Consider the following 16562-nt stretch of genomic DNA (forward strand, 5'->3'; position numbering starts at 1 on the left):
CCTTACCCATTCATCAAGGCTTTCCTTTATGAAGTTATAAGTATTTTATATCTAACTTTAAGATCATAAAAGAAGTCCACTAAAGCATACAAAGTACATATAATAAGTACAACTAGGCAACTAGTTAGGACCATGGAGAAACTGTAGAACTTGAAGTCCAAAACACCTAAATTTGGATCCTGCCTCACATACCTATAAGCTGAGTGATCCTGGGCAAGTCACATAACTTCTCTTTGCCTTGTTTCTTTCATCTGCTAAATGAGGATAATAATAGCACCTGCCTAACCTGGTTGTTGCTAGGCTAAAATGAAATAATGTTTGTAAAGTGATATATAAATGTTTACTAATATTAGGAAAGGTTTTTAATTATGTATGTATATATATATATATATGTGTGTGTGTTTCTTTTTACCTTGGAAATTTTATGATTAATAGATAGGTATGTGATAAGTCCTAATGCACACTCATGGTAAGGATGACTTAGGGAAGTGGTTTCCAAACTTGTGTCTGCAAGCTTATTTCAAGGTGATCTGTGACCACTCTTTTATAGGATTCATACTTATAAGGTAACTTTTCAGACTTTCTGTTGTGACATTTTGTGACATTCTTCAAAGTTTGGATTCAACCAAAGGGCCTCACTTGAGGACTTTAGGGGGCCACATATGGCCTCAAGACCTCAAAACCACAGGTTTCCCACCCCTGTATGTAGACTAGAAGAAGCCTTTCCTGATCCCCTTTAATACCATTGTTTTCCCTCTGTTTATTATCTCGTTAATCCTCTATGTAGCTTGCTTGTACATAACAGTTTTCATGCTTTCTCCCCCATTAAACTGTGAGCACTTTGAGAGTAAGGAATGTTGGTTTTGGGGTTTTTTTGGGGGGGTTCTTTTGTTTTTCTTCTATTAATTAATCAATTAACATTTATTGAGTATCTATACTATGTTCCATGGACTATGCTAAGTACTAGAGATACAAAAAGAAGCAAAAGATAGTCTTTTCTCTCAATGAACTTACAATCTACTGGCCAAGACAATGTGAAAACAAGTATATACAAAGGCAGATATGTAGATATGATAAATAGGAAATAACCAACAGAAGGAAGACACTGGAATTAAGAAGGATTGGAGAAGCTTTCTGTAGGAGGTGGAATATTAATTGGGACTTGGAGGAAGTTAGAAGTTAGAGTAGTCCCAGGCCTAAGGATAGCCAGAAAGAATGCAGGGAGCTGAAAGGTGGCATGCTTTTTTCATGGAACAGCCAGGAGGCCAGAGTCACTGTATCAAAGAGTACATGTAGGAGAGTAAAGTATAAAAAGACTGGGAATTTAAGAGGGGAGCAGGTGAAAGCATTTTGTATTTGGTCCTGGAGCAGTAGGAAACCACTGGAGTTTTTTAGAATAGTATAGTGGTGACATGATCAGACTTGTGCTTTAGGAAAATCACTTTGGTGGCCAAATGGAAGAGGAATTGCAGTGGAGGGAGACGAGTCATGCAGAACTACCAGAAGGTTTATTGCAATATTCCAGGCATGGGGTGATAAAGGACTAAAGTGGTAGCAGTGGAGAGGTGGCATAAGACATGTCACAAAGGTGAAATCAATAGGCTTTCGTAGCAGCTATATTTCTTCTCCCTTTGTAGGTAGGATGATACAAGGATCCAGTAAGGGTTTTTTTTTTTCAGGATGGGGGAGACATGAGCCTGTTTGTAGGCTGTAGGAAATGATCCAGTGGGCAGTGAGAGACTGTATCACACATAGTAGGTATTTAATAAATATTTTTCGTCTGACTGATTGAGACATATGGTTGCCTTAGGTGTTTGCCAATACATTCACTATTCCTGTACAGAGATTCTCTAAAGGTAATTGTCATCGAGATGACCTTGCTTGAAAATAATCTTGTGTTGATTGCATCAAACACCAAGACCTCTTAAATGAGATCCACAGTCATTAAAAAAAAAAGAAAATCCTTTTTGATGTTTGATTGGATTGTATATATAATGGAGTCCTGTGGAAAGACTGTTTACATATCAGTGGTGCTTGAATATTGGCCTCCTAACTGATTATATTAATATTGAGAGCTAATCCTTCTGAAATACACATACATTTCTTTCATACTTAGCAATCCTTTTATTATGTGAGAATAAATCTGTTCCATGCTTTATTCATTTTTCCATATAGAGTACTTTTTTTGAGAAGCCAGGCAACTCCAGATCAAGGAACCTAGGCAAACTCTAATCCCAAATAAAGAACAGAGATTGGAACAAATCAAGTCCTAGATAGCCATTAGGCTAGAACTCTGTATTTCTGTCCAGATAAGAGGTCAAATTCTCAAACTTGATTCTATATAAAATGAAGATAAAATGCAGAGTCTGTGATGTTAAAATTTTATTTTGTGATTAGAACTATGCATGGTAACCAATTATTACTTGAATGAATTAATCTCCAAATGATGAAAAATTTTGTCTACAGAAACTCATGAAGAACATCTATTAAGGTACAGAAAGTTTCTGTTTAGTAGAAGGATAACTCACACCACTGAAATCAATTGTAAAATCTAAGTCAAAAGAATTTCACAGGCTATCTCATCCAGCCCATAATTAATGAAAATTCCCTATACAATATTTCTTACAAGCAGGCATCCAGTCTTTTCAACAATAATAAAGGATTATCTCAATAGACAAAAGACCTTGAATTTGACAACAACAATACAGCTTAGTGGAAACCAAACTGATTCTGGAGTCATTTTGCAAAACTTTATGCAAAACTTTCCTCTGACACATACTACGTATATGCCTTTGGCAATTTAACATTCATTTAACATTCCCAGGCCTCTAATTCTTCTCCCAAATGAGAGAATTGGATTAGACAGACTCTTGGAGCAGTTAGTTAAGTGGCACAGTAGACAGAGTGCTGGGCCTGGAAAGGTCTGAGTACAAACCCAGTCTCAGACATTCAGTAGCTCTGTTGCATGGGCAGAGCACTCAACTTCTGTTTCAGTTTTTTCAACTGTAAAATGGAGGTAATAACAGCACTTATCTCACAAGGTTGTTGTAAAGATCAAATGAGATAATATTTGCAAAGTGTTTAGCACAACTCTTGGAATATAGTAAGCACTATATAAGTGCTTATTCCTTTCATTTCCCTTCTTTGCTGGGGTCCCCTACATTCAGGAATATTCTCAAGCCACCTTGAGCTTTCTCATGAGAGCCCATTTTAAAATTTTCAGTGTATTTCGCATTGAAAATTGACAAAAGCTATAAATGAGGACTTGATTTATTGTTCTATTGATTATCTAGAGTTAAGAAAATGACAGAGAGTGTTAGTAATGCACATTAAACTTAAATGTGTTTCCTGGGTAACCATTTACTCTCAGAAAGTCAGTTTTTAAACATTTACCAGAACATTCCTGTCTCCATTAAAAGATTTAAGATCCTGTGATCTTTCCTTTTAAAACTATGCATTTTTAGTTTTCAACATTCACTTTTATAAGATTTTGAGTTCTAAAATCCCCCCTCCGACCCTCCTCCCCAAATCAGCCTGCAATCTGACAGAGGGTATATATGTATCATATATATATGTATATATATATATTTGTGTATAATTATTATATATAAATATATTTCCCATTAGTTATGTTGTAAAAGAAGAATCAGAACAAAAGGGGGAAAAACCACAGGAAAGAAAAAAAAAGAAAAAATATGTATGCTTAAATCTGTAATGACTGCATCATTCTTTCTCTGGATGTGGATAATATTTTTCATCATGAGTCTTTTGGAATCATCTTAGATCATTGCATTACTGAGAAGAGCTAAATCTATTAAAGTTGATCATCACACAATGTTGTTGTTACTATGTACAATGTTCTCCTGGTTCTGCTCACTTCCTTCAGCATCAGTTCATATAAATCTTTCAAGAAGTATTCCATTACATTCATATACTGCAACTTGATCAGCCATTCTCTAATTGATGGGCATCCCCTCAATTGCTAATTTTTTGCCACAACCAAAAGAGTTACTATAAATATTTTAGTATAATGTGATCTTTCCTTAAATAAGAGTATTGAAAGATAGATGCCCATTCTCCTTTTGAATAGTTCTAATTGTTAGGGAAACCCCTCATATGAAAACTAAATCTGTCTAGTGCTCCTAGTCTCTGAAATTAGTATTCAGATGAATCACAAGACAGGAATTTTATGCATCACTGTTTTTAACCTTTCTATAATGACTCATTAGCCACATTTAAAAACCTTTTTTGGGGAGCCAAGATGGCAGAGAAAAGTCAGGAAATTACCTGGGCTCTCTCTAGTTTCCATCAGAGACAACATTAAATAAAGCCTCTAAATGGATTTGGAGTGACAGAACATACAAAAAGATGGAGTAAAACAACTTTTCAGCTTAAGATAACTTAGAAGGATTTCAGGGGAGGTCTGTCTAACTTGGGTAAAGGAGTAGTTCAAGCCAGCACAGACAGTATCCAGACAGTGGGAAGCTGTTAGACACAGCATGGATCAGCAACCAAGCCCCCCAGTCCTAACTCAGCAGACTAGTGGCATAACAGGCCACCTATGAGGCCTCCAGCCCCAGCATAGAAGGCAAACTACCATCCCAGGAATTCCCAAGACAATAGACAGTACTAGGCTGGGCCATCCTAGCACAGTGGACAAGCCATCAGCACCTGAGGCCCTGGTGCATAAAGCCAATTACCAGACCCCAGTATCCCAGCAAAAGAAGCTTGGGACAGTGCATCCTCTGCCCCAGGACTCAGCCTTAAAAGTCATAAAATATGCTTAAAATTAGTTTAAGGAAACACAAAATCTCTCTGTCTCTCTCTCTCTCTTTCACACACACACACACACACACACACACACACACACACACACCAACAACAACAACAACAAACAGAAAAGAGCCAACAGGGAAGATCAAAACAAAAAATCAGAAGAGGACAACAGTGTCAAAATGCATACCTGTGAAGCCTCAAAGGGAAGATGAATTGGTCTCAAGCCCAAAAAAAACTTGTTGGAAGAGATCAAAAAGAATTTTAAACATCAAGTAGGAGAGGTAGAAGAAAAACTGGGAAAAGAAATGAGAGTTATGCAAGAGAGAGTCAGTAGCTTGGAAAAAGAAGCACTAAAATTGACTGAAGGAAATAACTCTTTTAAAAATTAGAATTGACCAAATGGGTAAAAATCGACTGAAGAAAACGCCTTTAAAAGCAGAATTGACCAAATGGAAAAGCAAATACAAAAGCTAACTGAACAAAATAATTCCTTAAAAATTAGAATTGGAGGGGTGGCTAGGTGGCACAGTGAGTAGAGCACAAATCCTGGAGTTAGGAGGACCTGAGTTCAAATTTGGCCTCAGACACTTAACACTTACTAGCTGTGTATAATGGTAATGTAATTTGACCCCTTTGTATTGGCAAGTACTTAACACTTAGTAATTGATTAAGTCTCTGTGAAAGAAACAGCAGATATGAACCCTGGTTCCTGACATAACAGCAAGGGGTTGGCTGAAACAGGAAGTAGCTAATGCTGTGTGTATATAAGAAAAGCCCCAGAGACGCACAGTCAGAATTTCTTCAGACAAGAATCTGGTGGCAGAAGCTGTTCTGCTGGAGAGAGAATCGAGAACTGAACCAGAATTTCCTGAGAACTTGTGGTTGTGGAGCTTCTTCTGAATAGGAGGCCAGGAACTCCCTTCCCCAGGCTGGATAATATGATTCTGATTTTTTGAACGAGCTGCAGAAGACTGAGGAAGCATGACCAGGATGCAGGGACTTTGTCTGTTTGTGGCTTGGTTGGGCCTTGAATTCCCAGGAGCATAAATTGTGAAGGATTTGAGATGGACTGGACACTGTGAACTTCACTGTGGAGCAGGACCTACCCAGAGAGCTGGACAAGGAACTGGGAGCTGTCTGCCATTGAACCCAGATAACAGTCTGGTGAATCCAGGTAGAATCTGGGACCATGGAAGCGGATCCAGGGAATCTGAGAACCTGCCAAGTCAAGATGAAAAGATTAATGTTTTGCTCTGATTTGTTATCACAGCAGCTGCCTTCTGGAAAGCTGCTTGTGCATGGTATTACACTGTGTGGCCTTGGGCAAGTCACTTAACCCCAATTGCCTTTCCAAAAAGAAAAAAAAACAATTAGAATTGGGCAAGTAGAAGTCAATAACACTATGCAACATTAAGAATCAGTCAAACAAAATCAAAAGAATGAAAAAAATAGAAGATAATGTTACATATCTCATTGGGAAAAACAAGTGACCTGGAAGATAGATCCAGGAGAGATAATTTAAGAATTGTTGGGTTACCTGAAAGCCATGATCAAAAAAGGGGCATGGACAAAATTTTTCAAGAAATTCTCAAGGAAAACTGGCCTGATATCCTAGAACTAAAGGATATAATGGCATTGGAAGAATCTGCCAATCACATCTTGAAAGAGATCCCAAAATGAAAACTCTAAGGAATATTGTAGCCAAGTTCCAGAATTATCAAGTCCAGAAGAAAATATTGCATGCAGCCAGGAAAAAAAGTTCAAATATTAAGGAGCCACAGTCAGGATTACACAGGATTTAGCAGCTTCTACACTAAGGGATTGGAGGGCTTAGAACATGATATTTCAGAAGGCAAAGGAGCCTGGACTAAAACCAAGAATCAGCTACCCAGCAATACTGAGCATAATCTTTCAGGAGAAAGATGGACAGTCAATGAAATAGGGGACTTTCACATTTTCCTGGTGAAAAGACCAAAACCAAACAGAAAAGTTGATATTCAAATACCAGACTCAAGAGAAGAAAAAAATAAATAGGAAAGAAAAAAAAATCACCATGTTATTCAGTAAGATTAAACTGTTTACATCCCTATGTGGGAAGATAACAGTTGTAACTCTTGAGATCTATCAGGGCAGTTAGAAGGAGCATATGTAGATGAAGAGTATGGATATAAATTAACTTTGATGTGATTATATAAAAAAAAATTAAAGGGAAAAAGGGGTTGTACAAGGGGAAGACCAAAGGGGAGGCAGAATAGGGTAAATTACATCACATGAAGAGGCACAAAAAACTTATTACAGTAGAAAGAAATTAGGGAGGAGTGAGTATTGCTTGAACCTTGCTCATAACAGATTTAGCTCAAAGAGGATATGTGCTCAAAGTGATATAGCATCCAGATTCTTAAAGAAGTTAAGCAAGTTATAGGAAGAAATAAAATTTCAAAAAAACTATACTAATGGGGGTCTTATACCTCCTCTTCTCAGAACTAGATAAATCCAATGAAAAATAAAAAAAGAAAGAAGTTAAGGGGGTGAATAGAATTTTTAAAAAGTTAGAAATGGGAGACCTGTGGGAAAAATTTAATGGGGATAGATAGGAATGCACCATTTTCTCAGTGGTCCATGGCACCTATACAAAAATTAACCATGTATTAGGGCATAAAAACCTCACAATCCAATGCAGAAAGGCAGAAATATTAAATACATCCTTTTCAGATTATAATACAATAAAAATTATGTGTAATAAAGGGCTATAGAAAGATATACTAAAAATTAATTGGAAACCAAATAATCTAATCCTAAAGAATAAGGGGACCAAATAACAAACCATAGAAACAATCAACAATTTCATCAAAGAGAATGACTAAAATGAGACAGAATATTGAAACTTATGGGATATTTCCAAAGCATCCCATTCCCAAAAGAGAAATTTTTTTATCTCTACATGCTTACTTGACTAAAATAGAGAAATCGGAGACTGATGAATTGGGCATGCAACTAAAAGAGCTAGAAAAAGAACAAATTAAAATCTTCAATTAAATACCAAATTAGAAATTCTGAAAATCAAAAGAGAGGTTAATAAATGTGAAAGAAAACTATTGAAATGATAAATAAAATTAAGAGCTCTTTGGAGGGGGGTAAAAGTAAAATAGGTAAACATTTGATTAATTTGATTTACCATTATAAAATAAATGTGAATACACCACCAACAAAGAGGAAATTAAAAAATAATTAGGAGCTATTTGCTTAACTGTATGCCAATAAATCTAACGATCTAAATGAAATGAATAAATATTTATAAAAATATAGCTGGCCCAGATTAATAGAAGAGGAAATAAAATACTTAAAGAACCCCATTTAGAAAAAGAAATTGAGCAAGTCCTCAATGTACTCCCTAAGAAAAAAAATTTCCACAGCCATGTTTATTTGCAAGCAAATTCTACCAAACATTTAAATAACAATTCCAATACTATATAAACTATTTGGAAAAATAGATAAAGAAGCTATCCTGTCAATTTCCTTTTATGACATGAATATGATGCTGATACATAAACCAGGAAGAACAAAAACAGAGAAAGAAAATTATTGACCAATTTCCCTAATGAATACTGAAGCAAGAACTTTAAGTGAAATATTACCAAAGAGATTGCAGTAATTTATCTCCCAGATAATACATTATGACCAGAAGGACTTTATACCAGGAGTAAAGGGATATTTCAATATTATTAAAATTATAAGCATAATTGAGTGTATTAATAACAAAACTAACAGACATCATATACTTATCTCAATATATGCAGAAAAACTTTTGACAAAATATGGCGCCCATTCCTTTTAAAACACTAGAGAACATATGAAGAAATGGTGTTTTCCTTAAAATATTAAGTACTATCTACCTAAAACCATCAGCAACCATCATATGGTAATGAGGATAACCTAGAAGCACTTCCAATAAGATTGGGGTGAAACAAGTATGTCCATTATCACCACTGTCATTAAATATTGTACTGGAAATGTTAGCTTTAGCAATAAGAGAAGAAAAATCAATTGAAGGAATTAGAATAGGCTAAGAAGAAACAAAGCTATCACTCTTTGCAGATGCTATGATGATATACTTAGAAAATCCTAGAGTTTCAACTAAAAAACTATTGAAATAGTTAATACCTTTAGCAAAGCTACAGGATAAAATATAAATGATCAGCATTTCTACATATTACCAACAAAACCCAGCAACAAGAAGTAGAAAGAAAAATTCAATTTAAAATAGGTGTAAATAATATAAAATATTTGGAAGTCTACTTGTAAGACAAAGCCAGGAACTATATGAACACAACTACAAAACACTTTTCATATAAATAAAGTTAGATCTCAACAATTAGAAAAATATCAAATGCTGATGTGTAGGGAGAGCTGATATAATAAAAATGACAATTACACCTAAATTAATTTTTTATTCATTGCCAAGCCAAAAAATTAATTTATAGAGGTAGAAAAAATAATAATTAAATTCATCTGGAAAAACAGTTCAAGAATATCAAGGGAATTAATGAAAAAAATGCAAATGAAGGTGGCTTAGACATACCAGATATAAAACTATATGATAAAGCAGCAATCATCAAAACTGTTTGGTACTGTCTAAGAAATAGAGTTCTGAATCAGTGCAATAGGTTAGGTACTTAAGACACAGTAGTAAATGACTATAGTAATCTGCTATTTGATAAACACAAGACTCTAACTTCTGGGATAAGAACTCACTCTTTGACAAAGGCTACTGCAAAAAACTGGAAAATAGTATGGCAGAAACGAGATATAGACCAACATCTCACAACCTATACAAGATAAGGTCTCAGTGGGTGCATGATTTAGACATAAAGAGTGACACCTAACCAAATTAGGAGAACAGGTAATAGTGTACCTCTCAGATATATGGAGAAGGGAAAAAAATTATGAACAAATGAGATAAAGAACACTATGAAATGCAAAATGGATAATTTTGATTACATTAACTTAAAAAGATTTTGCACAAACAAAACTAATACAACCAAGATTGAAAAGCAAAGCAGAGGGGTGCCCATCAATTGGGGAATGGCTGAACAAGGTGTGGTATGTGCATGTAATGGAATACTATTGTGCTATAAGAAATGAGGAGCAGATGGACTTCATATTTACCTGGAGAGGCTTATACGAACTGATGCTAAGTGAGAAGAGTAGAGCCAGGAGAAAGTTGTACACTATTATAGACACAACATATGTGTGACGACCAATTTTGATAGACTGGACTCTTCTCAGCAATTCAGGGTTATAAGTCAACCCCAAAAAGTCTCATGATGGAGAGAGATGTCTACATCCAGAGAAAGAACTGAGTTTGAATCCATATTGAAGCAAATTTACCTGCTTTTTCTTTTCCTTGTTTGTTTTTTTTTTTCCTCTTTCCTTTATTCATTCCATCTGATACAATCCTTTATAACCTGACTAATGTCTAATGTGAAAGTATTTACAGATACTATACCTGATTGTATGTCTCCTTGGGGGGGGGGGTAGACGGGAGGGAGAGAAAATTTGAAACTAAGGGAATTGTGGAAATGAATCTTTTTTTTTTATTTTTTAATTAATTTGTTTCCTTTTAGTTTAAATTCTTTTTAGGAATTCCACAATTCCTTGAGTTTCACATTTTGTCCCCTTCCCTCCCCTCTCCCCCATGACAGCATATAGTCAGGCATAGGATCTGTAAATACTTTCACATTATACATTAGTCAGATCATAAAGACGGATTGTATCAGATGGAATGAAAAATGGTAAAAAGGACATAAAACCAAAAAAGAGAAGGAAAAAGATCAGGTATTTTGCTTCCACCTGGATATAAACTCAGTTCTTTCTAGTTCTTTCTCTGCATGCACATATTTCTCTCCATCAAGAGTCTTTTGGGATTGATTTGTATCACTGCATTACTGAGAAGAGTCCAGTCTATCGGAGTTGGTCATCACACATACGTTGTGTCTGTAATTGTGTACAAATTTCTCCTGGTTCTACTCTTCTCACTCAGCATCAGTTTGTATAAGCCTTTCCAGGTAAATATGAAGACCATCTGCTCCTCGTTTCTTATAGCACAATAGTATTCCATAACATGCACATACCACAACTTGTTCAGCCACTCCCCAATTGATGGGCATCCCCTTAATTTCCAATTCTTTGCTACCACAAAAAGAGCTGCTATAAACATTTTTGTACATATGGGTCTTTCTCCCATTTCTATGATCTCTTTCGGATATAAACCTAGGAGTGTTATTGCTGGATCAAAGGGTATGAAAGTATTTATAGCCCTTTGGGCATAATTCCAGATTGCTCTCCAGAAAGGCTGGATCAGTTCACAACTCCACCAGCAATGCATTAGTGTTCCAATTTGCCGACATCCTCTCCAGCATTTGTCATTTTCCTATTTTGTCATCTTAGCCAATCTGACTGGTAAGATGTGGTACCTCAGAGTTTTTTTGAATTCCATTTTTCTAATCAATAGTGATTTAGAGCTTTTCTTCATGTGCTTATAGATATCTTTAATTTCTTTCCTGAAAATTGCCTGTTCATATCCTTTGACCATTTATCAATTGGGGAATGACCTGTATTCTTACAAATTTGACTCAATTCTCTGTATATTTTAGAAATGAGTCCTTTGTCAGTGACATAGATTGTAAAGATTCTTTCCCAATTTCCCACCTCCCTCTTAATCTTGGTTACGTTGGCTTTGTTTGTACAGAAGCTTTTCAATTTCATGTAGTCAAAATATCCAATTTACATTTTATAATGTTCTCTAAATCTTGTTTAGTCATAAAGTCTTTCCCTCTCCACAAATCTGACAGGTAAACTATTCCTTGTTTTAGGAGACTGCTTACATTATCAACTTTAATACATAGATCATGTACCCATTTAGACCTGATTTTGGTATATGGTGTTAGATAATGATCTATGCCCAGTTTCTGCCATACTATATTCCAGTTTTCCCAGCAGTTTTTGTCAAATAGTGAGTTCTTATCCCAAAAACCAGGGTCTTGGGGTTTATCAAACAATAGATTACTATAGTCGTTGACTTCTGAATCTCGTGTGCCTAATCTACTCCGTTGATTCACTCCTCTATTCCTCAGCCAGTACCAAGTAGTTTTGATGACTGCTGCTTTAAAATACATATTGAAATCTGGTATAGCTAGTCCACCTTCCCTAGCATTTCTTTTCATTAATTCCCTTGATATTCTGGACCGTTTATTCTTCCAGATGAATTTTGTTACTATTTTTTCTAGCTCTATAAAGTAGTTTTTTGGTAAATTACTTGTTATGGCACTAAATATATAATTTAATTTAGGTAAAATTGTCATTTTTATTATATTAGCTCGACCCAGCTACGAGCAATTGATATTTTTCCAATTAGTTAGATCTGACTTTATTTGTGTGAAAAGTGTTTTGTAGTTGTGGTCATATAGGTCCTGGGTTTGTTTTGGCAGGTAGATTCCCAAATATTTTATAATGTCTACAGTAACTTTAAATGGGATTTCTCTTTCTATCTCTTGTTGAATTTCACTGTAAATATATAGGAATGCCAAAGATTTATGTGGGTTTATTTTATATCATGCAACTTTGCCAAACTTAGTTATTGTCTCAAGTAGTTTTTTACTTGATTCTCTAGTATTCTCTAAGTATATCATTATATCATCTGCAAAGAGTGATAGCTTGGTTTCTTCTTTGCCTAATTTGATTCCTTTGATTTCTTTTTCTTCTCTAATTGCTACTGCTAACATTTCTAGTACTAGATTGAATAAGAGGGGTGATAATGGACACCCTTGTTTCACCCCTGATCTTATAGGAAATGTTTCTAGCTTCTCCCCATTACATATAATACTTGCTGATGGCTTTGAATAGATGCTGCCTATTATTTTAAGGAAGGCTCCATTTATTCCTATACTTTCTAATGTTTTTAATGGGAATGGATATTGTATTTTGTCAAAAGCCTTTTCTGCATCTATTGAGATGATCATGTGGTTTCTGCTAGTTTTATTGTTGATATGATCAAGTATATTGATGGTTTTCCTAATATTAAACCATCCTTGCATTCCTGGAATAAATCCTACCTGATCACAATGTGTTATTCTTGAGATAAGTTGCAGTAGTCTTTTTGCTAGTATTTTATTTAGAATTTTTGCATCTATATTCATGAGGGATATTGGTCTATAATTTTCTTTCTCTGTTTTATCTCTTCCTGATTTAGGTATCAGTACCATATTTGTGTCATCAAAAGAATTTGGTAGAACTCCTTCTTCACTAATTTTCGCAAATAGTTTTTAGAGTACTGGAATCAATTGTTCTTTAAATGTTTGATAGAATTCACCAGTTAATCCATCTGGCCCTGGAGATTTTTTTCCTAGGGAGTTGACTGATGGCTTGTTCAATATCTTTTTCTGAGATGGGGTTATTTAAGTAATTTACTTCCTCTTCAGTTAATCTGGGCAACTTGTATTTTTGTAAATATTCATCCATTTCTCTAAGAATGTCAAATTTATGTGGATACAATTGAGAAACACAATTCCTAATTATTGTTTTGATTTCCTCTTCATTGGAGGTAGATTTACCCATTTCATTTTTGATACTCATAATTTGGTTTTCTTCTTTCTTTTTTTTATCATATTGACTAAGGGTCTACAAATTTTTTTATAAAACCAGCTCTTAGTTTTATTTATTAATTCAATAGTTTTCTTAATTTCAGTTTTATTAATCTCTCCTTTGGTTTTCAATATTTCTAATTTAGTATTTAATTGGGGATTTTGAATTTGTTCTTTTTCTAGGTTTTTCAATTGCATTCCTAATTCGTTGACCTCCCTTTTGTCTAATTTAATCATGTATGCACTCAAGGATATAAAACTTCCCCTTTAATGCATCCCACACACTTTGGTATGTTGTGTCATTATTATCATTCTCTTGAATGAAACTACTGATTGTTTCTATAATTTCTTGTTTGACCCACTCATTCTTTAGGATTAAATTGTTTGATTTCCAATTAGTTTTTAGTCTGTCTTTTGATGGCCCTTTATTGCATATAATTTTCATTGCATCATGATCTGAGAAGGATGCATTTAATATTTCTGCCTTACTGCATAGAATTGTGAGGTTTTTATGCCCTAGAACGTGGTCAGTTTTTGAGTATGTGCCATGAACCACTGAGAAGAATGTATATTCCTTTTTATCACCACTTTTTTTATCCTCAGTTTTTTTATCCCCAGTTTTCTCCAGAGATCTATCATACCTATCCTCTCTAAAATCCTGTTCACCTCCTTAACTTCTTTCTGGCTTATTTTGAGGTTAGATTTATCAAGTTCAGAGAGGGGGAGATTAAGGTCTCCCACTAATATAGTTTTGCAATCTATTTCTTCCTCTAATTCCTTTACCTTCTCCTCTAGGAATTTGGATGCTATACCACTTGGTGCATATATGTTAAGTAATGATATTGCTTCATTCTCGATGGTGCCTTTTAACAAATATAGTTTCCTTCCTTATCTCTTTTAATTAGGTCAGTTTTTGCTTTTGCTTTACATGAGATAAGGATTGCTACCTCTGCTTTTTTTGCTTTAGCTGAGGCATGATATATTTTACTCCAGCCTTTTACCTTTACCCTGTGTGTATCCCTCTGTTTCAGATGTGTTTCTTGTAAATAGCATATTGTAGGATTATGATTTCTAATCCATTCTGTTATCCCTCTCTGTTTTATGGGAGAGTTCATTCCATTCACATTACAGTTATGATTGTTAACTGTTTCTTTCCTTCCCTCCTATTCCCGCCCCTGTTAATGTTCATATTTTTCCGCCCTTCTCCCTTCCCCCCCTTAATAGTTTTCCTTTTGAGTACCGCCTCCCTCAGTATTCCCTTATCAGCCCCCCTCCCTTTTCCTCCCCTTTCTGCTTACTTCTTCCCTCCCTACTAACCACCCCGCCCCCATTTCATTGCCCTTTCCCCCTCCTACTGCCTGTAGGATATTTTTATACTTAATGAAGTATGTTATTTCTTCTTCGCACCAAGAATGACAGAAACAAAACTCACGCGAAGCTCCTATCCCTCCCTCTTTCTCTCTAAAATGATACTTTTTGCGTTTCTTCTCCATAGAGTCCTATGCTTAACTAGTTGTTATTCCCTCCTTGCACCAGAACCAATGAGGGAAAAGCTCATATGATTCCCATCTCCCTCCCTTCTTTTCCTCTGCTATACAGATTTTATACCTCTTTGAGTGGCATAATTTACCCTTTTCCACTTCATTCATTCCCTTTCTTCCATTGCAGTCCCTTTGTAGCCCTTAATAAGATTTTTTTTGAATCATCATTTTGTGTATCTTATACTCATACCCTCTACTTGTCTAAAACCAGTTTGCTTTTATCAAATAGCAGGGTGTGTGTATGTTTTCCTTGTTTACCTTTCTACGTCACTGTTGCCTCTCATAATTGGAGGTTGAATTTTCCATTGAATTCTGGCTTTTTTATCAAGAATATCTGGAACTCTGTTATATCATTGAATGACCATCTCTTTGCCTGGAAGAATATGCTCAGTCTCACTGGGTATGTGATCCTTAGTTGTAACCCGAGTTCTTTTGCCTTCCAGAAAATTGTATTCTACTGTCTCCAATCTTTCAGTGTAGAGGCTGCCAAATCCTGTGCAATCCTCACTGTGGATCCTCGATATTTTAATTGTTTCTTTCTAGCCCCTTGAAGTATTTTCTCTTTTATCTGGTAGTTCTGGAGTTTGACCACAACATTTCAAGGACTTTTCAGTTTGGGATCTCTTTCAGCAGGTGTCCGGTGGAGTTTCTTGATTTCTATTTTACTCTCAGGTTCTAATATCTCGGGGCAGTTTTCCTTAAGGAGTTCTTGGAGAATGTTGTCCAGGCTGTTTTTTTCATCATGATTTTCTGGTAGGTCTATGATTCTCAGATTATCTCTCCTGGATCTGTTTTCCAGGTCAGTTATTTTTTCTTTGAAGTATTTTACCTCTTTTTCTAATTTTTCATTCTTGTTGTTTTGTTTGACTAATTCTTGGTTCCTCATAGAGTTATTTGTTTACATTTGGTAGATTCTAGTTTTTAGCAAATCATTTTCCTTGGTTAATTTTTGGAGCTCCTTTTCCATATCATACACTTTTCTTTTTAGAGAGATGTTTTCTTCATTATAATGTTTTTCTAATTCTGCTATTTTCGTTTTGAGAGAATTATTCTTTTTGTCTTCTATCTCTCTCATTTGGTTTTCAAAGTTCCTTTTGATCTCATATAGGAGAGCTTTCTGTGCTTGGGACCAATTCCCTGTTGATGTTTCAGCTGTGGGTGTAGAGTCCACATTGTTTCCCTCTGAGTTCAGTTCCTCCCTCTGAGGATAGTAGGACTCCAGAGTCTTTGTCTTTGTAGTCTGCTTTCTACCCATTTTGAGGTGGGGCCCTAGCCACGCTCTTCCTCTAGAGATCCCAAGCCTTTACTTACAGGGTTTTGCCTTGGGGCAAGAGTTACCATGTTTTCAGGGTCAGAGGGGCAGTTTGGAGCAGGTGAGGTTCACTCTATCATCCTGATCTTTGGGGGTCCTGATAGGGGCTCTGTTTTTTTTTTTAATTTCTGGGCTATGAAGTGGTAGCCCCAGGAGTATTTGCTGTCCAGGACAGGGGCCCCTGTATTTGCTTCTTACCTTACTCTTTCCAGTCCCAGCCCTTTGGTGATAGGCCTGGTAGTGGTCCTTGTGTTTGGGGTGATGACTTGCCCTCTGAGTTGATCAGTCCCCCTC

Source organism: Petaurus breviceps, unplaced genomic scaffold (genome assembly GCF_028583685.1).
Source record: "Petaurus breviceps papuanus isolate PSGF00001 unplaced genomic scaffold, PetGlider_PUasm1.0 80, whole genome shotgun sequence".
Lineage (NCBI taxonomy): Eukaryota > Metazoa > Chordata > Mammalia > Diprotodontia > Petauridae > Petaurus > Petaurus breviceps.